At 42.7% G+C, this 10,062-nt stretch overlaps 1 pseudogene; it reads left to right on the forward strand.

Annotated features, from left to right (window-relative positions):
• Positions 1-3,598: 3,598 nt before the first annotated feature.
• Positions 3,599-3,714, forward strand: LOC136646590 (5S ribosomal RNA; annotated as a pseudogene).
• The last annotated feature ends 6,348 nt before the right edge of the window (positions 3,715-10,062 follow it).

Consider the following 10,062-nt stretch of genomic DNA (forward strand, 5'->3'; position numbering starts at 1 on the left):
GGTAAAGAGAAACAAATGCTAAGTACCAGTGTCACAGAGCTGACTAATATTCAGGTATGGCTGGAATAGTGGAGGAAGCATTGCAGGGTTGCATCAGTGTTCCAAAAAAAGCACCAGGTCTGTGCCATAAATCACAGAGGCATTTGTCTCCATTAAATAATTCCACTCTGCTGAGGCGGATGATTAATCGTCAGACTGACAAGCCAAATTATTATTTTTTTAATTAGTCAGCAATTGAAAATTTTTGATTTGCATTTAAAAGAGAAAGAGAGAGCAAAAAAAGAGAGATGCAACATTCAAACATAAATGGCTTGATCTGAGCCTACAGGCAGGAGGCAGTTTAAAAAAACAAAATTGTAATAACGTTTTACTATCATCTATTTAAATAATGAGGTGTGTGTGTGTGTGTGTGTGTGTGTGTGTGTGTGTGTGTGTGTGAGAGAGAGAGAGAGAGAGAGAGAGAGAGAGCGAGAGCGCAAACTGTATTCTTTAGGGAAAATAAATAATATGCTCTTATTTACTGTGACTTTTCTGGTTCCTGACCCTATGGGTTCCTATTTTGACATTTGAGGAATGTTGTATTTAGGGCATGTAAAGAGGGGGGAGTTGTTAAAATGTCAATTCAGGTTTCTCCAGTTGCCATTTTTCAGGTTGTCTTCTCTTACCTGGTCTCATCTTGTGGGTGTGGGCATGTTTTCATTCATATAGCACCATTGGGAACTGTACTTTACAACGGATGCCAAAGACAGATCCTAGTGGCTCACAGTCTAGAAATAGATTTAAGTGAGGTGACAGAGAAAGGCAAGGAAGGTGGTGGCGGAAGTGCAGCAGTAGGATAATTGGGGACATAATCTGTGCTGACTGAGGCTTCATTGCAGCAGGGCACAGGAACTAGGAGATGATTCTCTGGGTGGGGATGGGAGGGCGTAAAGACATAAGAAGAGCCCTGCTGGATCAGGCCAAAGGCCCATCTAGTTCAGCTTCCTGTATCTCACAGTGGCCCACCAAATGCCTCAGGGAGCACAGAAGACATGACCTGCATCCTGGTGCCCTCCCTTGCATATGTCCCATGGGGAGCAGATGTATTTACTGTATACACGTGTAACATTTAATGCTTAGCCTCCGCTTCATCATTCAGGAACATGGAAGTGCCATATTAGCCCTTGCTAATTGGGTATGAGGCACTTTTTCAAGTGGGTGCTCCTCTTTCATTTAGCAGGGGAGAGTAACTGGCCCTCCTCACTCTTCTCACCTTCACCAGTCTGCTGGTGTTTTGCATCTTTTAGATTGTGAGCCCTTTTGGGACAGGGAGCCATTAGTTTGATTTTTCTCTGTAAACCGCTTTGTGAACTCTTGTTGAAAAGCGGTATATAAATACTGTTAATAATAATAATAATAATAATAATAATAATAATAATATAGTGCTCCAGTTGCTATTTCATGCACAGCCATTGGAGCACTTCACATTTGAACCGTTGGTAAGATACCGTAGAAGAATTATATTTTTCTAGCATCTCTTCAACTAAGGCCCAAATCCTAACCAACTTTCCAGCTCTGGCATAGCTGTGTCAATGGGGTGTGTGCTGCATCCTGCAGTTGAGTGGCAGTCATGGAGGCCTCCTCAAGGTAAGAGAATGCTTGTGCCAATCCTTCAGAGCTGCATTGCCTTTACCTCGGTGCTGGAAAGTTGGTTAGAATTGCTCCCTAAGAGTACAAACAACCTCTTAGCTTTCAATCGCTGCTGAGCAAGTTATTGCATAGTAAAGGAATGCATCAAACAGCAAGTTGGATTGGGCCTTCATGGGAGGTACTCCAGGCACAATCACTGGAATGGGGGTGAACTAAAGTACATGACTATCACTATTTCTGTACATAGTTGAAAGATTATACATATTGGGTTCTATTTTTTTTTATCGTGCCCTCTTCCTTTTGGAAGTCTATGCCACCTTTCTGTCCCTTTGAGATACCAGTTCTCAGTTAAGTTTTCTATATAGAGAAGTTGGAATTTTAGGAATATAGGAAGGTGCCATCTACTGAGACAGCCCATTATTCCATCTACCTTAGTCCTTTTGACACTGATTGACAGCTCTCTCCCTGAGCTGATTGAGTCAAGCTTATGTACAAGGAGCAAAAAATTCAGGGAGCAGGTGTAGTGGGGAGGAAGGTTTCACAGGCTATCTTCTACACCAGTGGTTCCCAAGCTTTTTTTACTAGTGGCACCCTTGAGCTAATGAACTATTGGCCACAGCTCCTCATTTAGGGCTACAGTCCTATACCTTGTACAGGACAGCAGGTTTTTCTCAAGGATTCCATGGCTCCCCTGGCTGGTTTCTGTGGCTCCCCAGGGAGCCATAGCTCACAGTTTAGGAATCACTGTTCTACACAGTCAGATGCAAATGGAGGCCCCTACTTTCTGGTACTCCCTGCCACTTCATGTGTGCCTGGCCTCTTCCCTGCTGCTTTTATTTCCTGCTGGAGACTAAAGACCTGGTTTTTTCAGCAGGCATTTCCTGGGCTCTCTTCCATTTGTTGCAACCTTCTCTGTTTCGATTTTGTTTGTTTTGCATAGAGTGTGTTGCTGCTGCTGCTGCTATTTGGTTTTTATTTTTAATCGTACCATTTGTATTGCTTGTTTTGATTTTGTAAGTTGTGTTGAGTTCCCTAGTGAGAGAAAATGAGAGTTGGTTGCCAAAAAGCAAGTACAATGTGACATAGATTCTAAAGTGTAATTCTGTGCTTAAGGAGCAGAGTTAGATATTCTGGCCTCACATCCCAGCAAAGCCTTGCTTTTTCCCTTACAATTAGTGGTGGTGACATATCTACTGGAGCTGGCCTTCATGGAACATATGTGGAACATTTTCAGCCAGTGATATTAGTACTATGGTCCTTCACACTATGGCAGGTGGTGTTCAGTGGTATTACCATGTTGACTACAAGGCACTGCCTGACTTAATCCCACTGGATGTGGAGACGGCTGGGCTGATGGTATACCAGTGAGCATGATCTGGCTGTGTGGTTGCTGGGCCCTTCAATAGAGGCTTAGAGCGCAATCCTAAAGATGCGCTCGGCCAGCATAAGTCCCTTGCGTTGGCCTGGGAGGGTTGCAAGTGTGCGTTAATTTGTGATCTCCCTTTTAGTAAGCTGCACCAGCATAAGGAGGTGCACCAGCCTAAGGAGGCCAGATCTAGCTTCCATGGTGGTGGCAGCAGGTGAGTCCACACCGGCCAAGCTCTGCCGCCATGGGCATCTGGGGGGCATGGGGAGGGCAGGGAGGAGCATTTTGGAGTGGGGGCAGGGCAGGCACCGCCAGGCCTGTGGGCAAGTGGGGAGTGGGAGATGGGGCCGGGATCCAGCAGCAGTTATGCTGGATCCTAGCCCTGTTACCGGACAGTGCAGAGCAGCTCCAGCCTGCTCTGTTCTCAGATCTGCGCCACCTTGTCAGATGGTGCAGATCCAAGTAAACCCAGTGGGGCCACTGTGGCTTTTCTTGGGGTAAGGGGAAGTTCTTCCTTTTGTCTCAGGCCAAGCCTCAGCCAGCCCCACACTTGCGCTGGATACAGGGCAGGCCCGCTGGCCTGCCTGTTCCAGCATAATTTAGGATTGCGCTGTTACCCTGCACATGCCCAATCTCATCTGATCTTGGAAGCTAAGCAGGGTCAGGCCTGGTTAGTACTTGGATGGGAGACTGCTTGGGAATACTGGGTGCTGTAGGCTTATACCATAGTCTTTCGAGACTGAAGGTTGCCAACCACCAGTTAGTTTGGGAAAGGAGGGTGCTGAATGAAACACCAGTGACAGGTTAGCCACCCTCTCTGGGCACGGTTGTCGTCTCTGGTGGCAGTGGTGCTGCTTACAAAAGGTGGTCCTTAAAAAAAAATGAAAAGTCTTGGGCTATAAAGATCCATGTGACCATCAGGTCACACTGCCTTATAGCACAATCCTATGCATGTCTATTCAGACACAAGTCCCATTGTTGAAAACGAAAGTGTGGGTAGGATTGCAGCCTTAGTGAATGGTTATAATGTCTGGGCTGCCAAGGACATCCCATTTACAAATTACAGAGCAGCTTTATATTCTACTTACCACCACACATTACATTGGCCTAAAGCGAATAATGCAGCTTTGGAATGACTATTGAGACTTTCTTCCAGATCACTTTGAGTTGGAGAACCATTTTTTTCTGCATAGAAATGTGTAATGTAGAACGTTTCCCACACACATGTACAAGTAGCCTACTAATTTTTCTCTAGTTGGGTGACCCAGTTCTAGCAACAGATTCCTTTCCATTCTTCCAAGCATGACAATATCAGCCTAAGAATCATTCAGGAAGATGGTGATTGAGAGAGAAATGTAGCCAGTTGCCCTCCTTGAGGCCTTAATGTTGACACATTTACTCATTTAACACACTGCTAGTAGCTTCTCTGGCGCCTTCTGTAATGTGCAATGGTTCACTTAGCACCATCTTCCTAAACACATTTGTTGCAAGGAAGTTTTATTTCCTTGTATTGTAAAGGCAGGTTTGCACATGCAGGTTCATCACTCTTTGTGACTTCAAATGATGACTTGCCTGTGGGAATTGGCTGTCTCAGATTAATCACCTCTGAAAAGAGGTTTAATGTCAACTGAAGTCAACTCAAACACAATACTTTCCAGTGGAAATGCTTCATGCATTTGACTGAGAGTCATCAGGTGGCAGGTGATTTAACATGCACATGGGAGCCAGCCCTATGCTGAAGTTATATACAGCCAAATCATGTTATTCATGCACTCTGTTCCCACAAATTTGCTTATCCACCAAAATAGGTGTGACTTATGTCATCCACCACCTGTTCTCAGCTAGCTGCAATGGTTGTCCTGCAGCTATCTGCTGCTAGCATTCCTGACCATGTTAGCTAATCCTCTTCCTGTCCCCGTTGATCCCATAGGATCAATGGTTCGTTAACCATAGATTCAGTATCTGTTGGGGTTTCCAGGAACCTAACCCCCAGTAAATATTGGGAATTGACTGTAACTTGATCTCCTTCTTTATCTGTAGTGGTTTAAGGCTTCATTCATTCCCAAATATGTATCACATAGGGTGCAATCCTAAGCACTCATGTCAGTGCTTTCCAGCACTGGCATAACGGTGCCAATGGGACATGTGCTGCATCCTGCCGTTGGCTGTCACTCATGGAGGCCTCCTCAAAGTAAGGGAATGTTTGTTCCCTTACCTCAGAACTGCATTGCCCTTATGTCAGTGCTGGAAAGCACTGACATAAGGGGTTAGGATTGCACCCACAGTGAAATAAGACCCAAATCCTAACCAACTTTTGCACTGACACACCTGTGCCAGTGGGGCATGTGCAGCATCCTATGGTCAGGTGGCAGTCCTTGTTCCTTTACCATTGAGCTGCATTGCCCTTACCTCGATGCTGGAAGGTTGTCGAGAATTGAGCCCTAAGTTATATTTTAAGTTCTAATTAAATCAAGATTGATAGAGGGTTTTGTCAGTGGACCCAAGACTTGCAAAGCACTGGAGTTGCAGGGAGGGGGAAGAAAGTAACTGGCATTTTTTTTCCGTACAGCATTTTAATTCTTCTTTTGGAGCAGAGCTGTTTGGCAACCTTCAGTCTTGAAAGACTATGGTATAAGCCTACAGCACCCGGTATTCCTAGGCGGTCTCCCATCCAAGTACTAACCAGGCCTGACCCTGCTTAGCTTCCAAGATCAGATGAGATTGGGCATGTGGTGCCCCACTTCAGAGCTAATGCATTACAAAAACATGGAGCTGACACTCAAAGTGACGGACTTCTGTTCTACTGTGTTCAACTTGCTCTATATTCTAACATCATTACAATGTGTATGTTCTTGCCTCTCACATTTTCACTCCCTATTGGGAGGTGCCCAAGTGGGCTTTCAGTCTTTATTTACTAGTTTTAAGATCACCTTGGAACCTCATATAAGCTTCCTTAAGATGTATGAAGGAATTAGGGAGGATATAAATGTTATTAATTAATTAATGGTTGCAGCCTCAACTTGATTTTTTGGCTGCTGGGCAGTTCACTAATGAAGTTAATGCTGCATAAAGCCATTGGGTGTTGCTTGTATATCTTCCTTGTACCCCCTCCCCATGCACATATTTGAAGTTTTCACTCATTCTGCAGTCAGTATACCCAAATATGCATGCAGATGGACATGTGCAGATACAGAATATTGCGTAGGGATCTTTAATGACTGCTTCTATACCTGTGTTGGGATAATTCCGCCATGGAAAATGAAGGAAAGCATCCCATCATGTCCTGACAAGAAAAAAAAAAAAATCAACTACCTTTACTTCTGAAACCGAGCATTTAAAAGAGCAGTTGCACTCTGAAACTTTACATTTTCAGGAGTGTCTTTTTGCTTAAATGAAAATGAGATTTATAATATATGCTTTCCCCCCACTGATTCAAACAGCAGTCTCCACTTCAACATATAAGTGATAGTTAATTTGTTCAAAGGACATGATTTTTGTAAAAGATGTATATCTCAAGACTCAAATCTCTAAAGCAGAATGAATCATCGCATGAAGAGAGCTTCTTGAAACACAAAAGGCAGTATTTTGCTTAGAAGAAATGTCTTTATGCAAGGCAAGTGGCAAATATGATGTGATCTAATCAAAAGTAGAGTGGCCTGTGCAGTCTCTTATTAAAGCTTAAGTGATATCACCTTGGAGCACACCTCTAGAAAAATGGGGTTCCATCCTAAGAGTTAGTCATGACTTTGATCTCCTTGAAATTGATGGAACTTCAGTTAATCACAACTTATTTGTCTCATTAATTCTGATGATACTTAGTCAGGTTGCATCCTGAAGGCTAAAGAGCAGTTGTATTATGTGAGCTGGGCGTCCTAGTTCCTCAAAAATGAATAAAATGAATAACTTGCTTCCAGTTTGCACTACCAGCAGAATCAAGGGGCAAAGCTTTCCCTTGAGAATTTTGTGAGTTGACATTTTTACCTGAAGTAAAATGTAAAACAAATTTTTGGATTCCCTCCCCCCCTTGCCTGATATAATTGAGAAATTTGGAAGGAACCAAGGAATTTTAATGAGGACTTTTGAAATTATTAATGTGTACGCTGCTTTTTACAATAACATTTTCACTAGGCGAAGTCCAAGCAAATCAAAAGCAAATAAAATGAGAATTTCTCAGAGGGCTTCTACTGCATTTGGCTCTCAGTGGAATTTTTCAACAGCAAAATTGATGTAAATGAGAATTTCCTCTTAGCAAAACATCATAGGAATGTTGAGGTAAGGGAAAGGAGTTGGCTAATGCTAACACAATTTGGGATGGGGGAATGTGCATGCTTGTTCCTACCTTTCCTGTGCTTCGTGTGTGTGTGTGTTGTGTGTTATAGTATCCTAGCGTGGAAAAAGTATACTTGCAACAAGTTTGCACAATAGCATCTTGATGAAAAATGTTTTATAGAGAAGTGAGCAAGTACAACATACTCTAGTGCAAGGGAGGGCACCAGAATGAGGTCTCTTGTTATCTGGTGTGCTCCCTGGGGCATTTGGTGGGCTGCTGTGAGATACAGGAAGCTGGACTAGATGGGCCTATGGATTCTTAGTGGATTACCATTTCCATTGTGCAAATGTGAGAACTCATTCTACTGATAGTTGTCTGTGCCTTGCTACTAGGCTCCACATCTTTCTAATTTTATTTATTTAAAAAAAATACCCTTCCCATCAGCCTTACAAGGTGGCAATACAATTTTAAAAATATAGTTAAAAATTATTTAAATCATTTTAAAGATCCCTTTTGCCAAACAGCAGGGATGTGCTGGAGCCACAGTGCCGAGACTTGAGTTGTGTCCCAAATCTTCACCTCCCTTGACTGAAGTTGCCCACAAGTCATAACGGGTGGCCATCGCAACTCATCCAAAGGCATTTTTCAAGTCATTTTGAACCAAGTTCCAATCTTTTTGAAAAGTGAGTCAAGTCGCAGAAACTACAAAAAAAACAAAAACAAAAAAAGCAAGCACACACATAAAAAAGAGTTGTAAGCACACACAAAAGTGAATCTTGACTTGAGTATGTTTGTCTTTTCACTTTTAGGGTTAAATTCGCAAGTCAGTGCCAGAGGTTTGGTCACACGTAGCTCGAGTCTTTATGAGTCACAAAAAACCTTTGTTTTCACACTATACCGAGTCATCCAAGTCATGGCTCATCCCAGCCAAACAATTAATGTAGAATCAAAAACAGGAGTTACTATTAAAGCCTGGTCTACATCTTTCTGTCTGTTTAGCCTTAGCCAGCCTATAGAATATGGTAAGTGAATGGGCCTGGTAGACCGCCTTAGGTAAGGTGTCCTTGGAGGTTGTTACCACTACAGAGGAAGCCCTGTTCCACAGAGCTCATTTTCTACTCACAGAAGGACAGGCCATTTGGAAGAAGTCATCTCCTGCTGATGGCACACTCTGTAGGAGAGCATCTGAAAAGAGGCATTACTACCACTTTGAAGTATTTATTTATTATTCATTCAAGCCATTTCTATCTCATTCCTTCTGCCTCTGAGGGGGCAACTAGGGCAGCTCACAACAGATATAAGAAATTAATAAAAGACATTTGAGACATTTGTATAATAATACCAGCTTTCCTGTCCTTCTGCCTGGGCTACCCTGATCAGCCCAGGAACCTGCTCCCACGGAAGAGTCCAAAATCCACAGAGTGTCCCACTAGTAGAAATGGGCAGCCACTTCCGCAGAAGTCCTCTTTGGATAAGGGAGTGGGATGGAATTCCCAGATGAAATTCACTCAACCCATCATTGAATCCAATTGGCAGTTGCCAGACAGCAGCTCCTACTGGGGATCTCTCAGGCAACAAAATTGAATTATTTATTGTGAAAAGCCTTGGCACATTTCCCTGTAAGTTTTTTTTTCCACTCAAATTTGCCATTGTATTTTCTTTTCATATGCAGAAGCAAACAAAACAAGAACAAATGTAATGGGGGGGGGGAGAGAACCCATGGTAGCAGGATTTTTGCCTGTGAGGTGCATTAAAGTTCAACTTAACTACATTTCCACAGCATATCCTTTCCACCCTTGAGAATGATTTCCTTTTTTGCCCATTGTCTGGTCTTACTCTTTAATGGAAGTGTAAATCAATACTCTTGTTGAGCTGTCTGGGACAGATTTCTGCATCACCTATTGCAGCAATAAAATTTTATCTAAAAAAGAACATTGCCAACTAGCATTACTGGGAAGACCAAAGAGCATCAAGGTAAAAGCTTGTTGTTAGATTTCCTTTTTAAGCATCTCTAAAATAAACATAACGTTAAAGGAACTGGAAAGAAGTTCTGTTAGAATTTTAGGAGAGATGAGTGAACATTTTATTTACTCTGTTCTCCTTCTGTTTAGATTAGTCTTAATCTGCACATTATTGGTCCCAGAATGTGGTCTGAGCACCCATGAGTCTGCTGTCTTGCTGTGGGCTAAGCAAGGTGTGAGTATTTCACTTTGAGTACCATCTTTCTCTCTGGTTTCAGGAGGATACTGATTGCAAATGGATTTGCTCAGACTGGGGAACTTTAGTTGGATTTCTTTTTACTTTATTTTGTATTTAGCCTCATGAACTCAACTAGGTAATGTGATTGTTTTCTGTTTTTTCTCTTGTTTTCTTTTAATTCTCAGTAAATCTTTGCCTTTGATGCTAACACAAACCTGCCTTGTACCCTAACTCAAAGAGCAATTTTCCTCCTGTCTCTTAAATTGTGCTCACTCTTGGCCTACCCAGGGAAGTGTGTTGTATGATTTTATTGGGATGACTGGGTGAGGGAAGTGAAGAAAAGGGATTTGTCAGGAAGCTCTCCTTCCTCACTGAACTCAGTGTGTGGGCTGTCAGTGAATAGACAGACCCACAACTGACTAGAAGTCTTGCTTTGTGACCTGACCTTATTTCACAAACCTGGTGGCAACATAAAAAGTATTAGATGCATGAATAGCAGCAGCATGTTGTATGACGGAGCATGCTTTATGTGTGGTTTTGATGTGATTTCATGGGTGAAGCCCAGACTTTCTCAGTGTCATCTTGGAGATCACCTCAA

The sequence above is a fragment of the Tiliqua scincoides genome, chromosome 3 (assembly GCF_035046505.1).
Source record: "Tiliqua scincoides isolate rTilSci1 chromosome 3, rTilSci1.hap2, whole genome shotgun sequence".
Classification (NCBI taxonomy): domain Eukaryota; kingdom Metazoa; phylum Chordata; class Lepidosauria; order Squamata; family Scincidae; genus Tiliqua; species Tiliqua scincoides.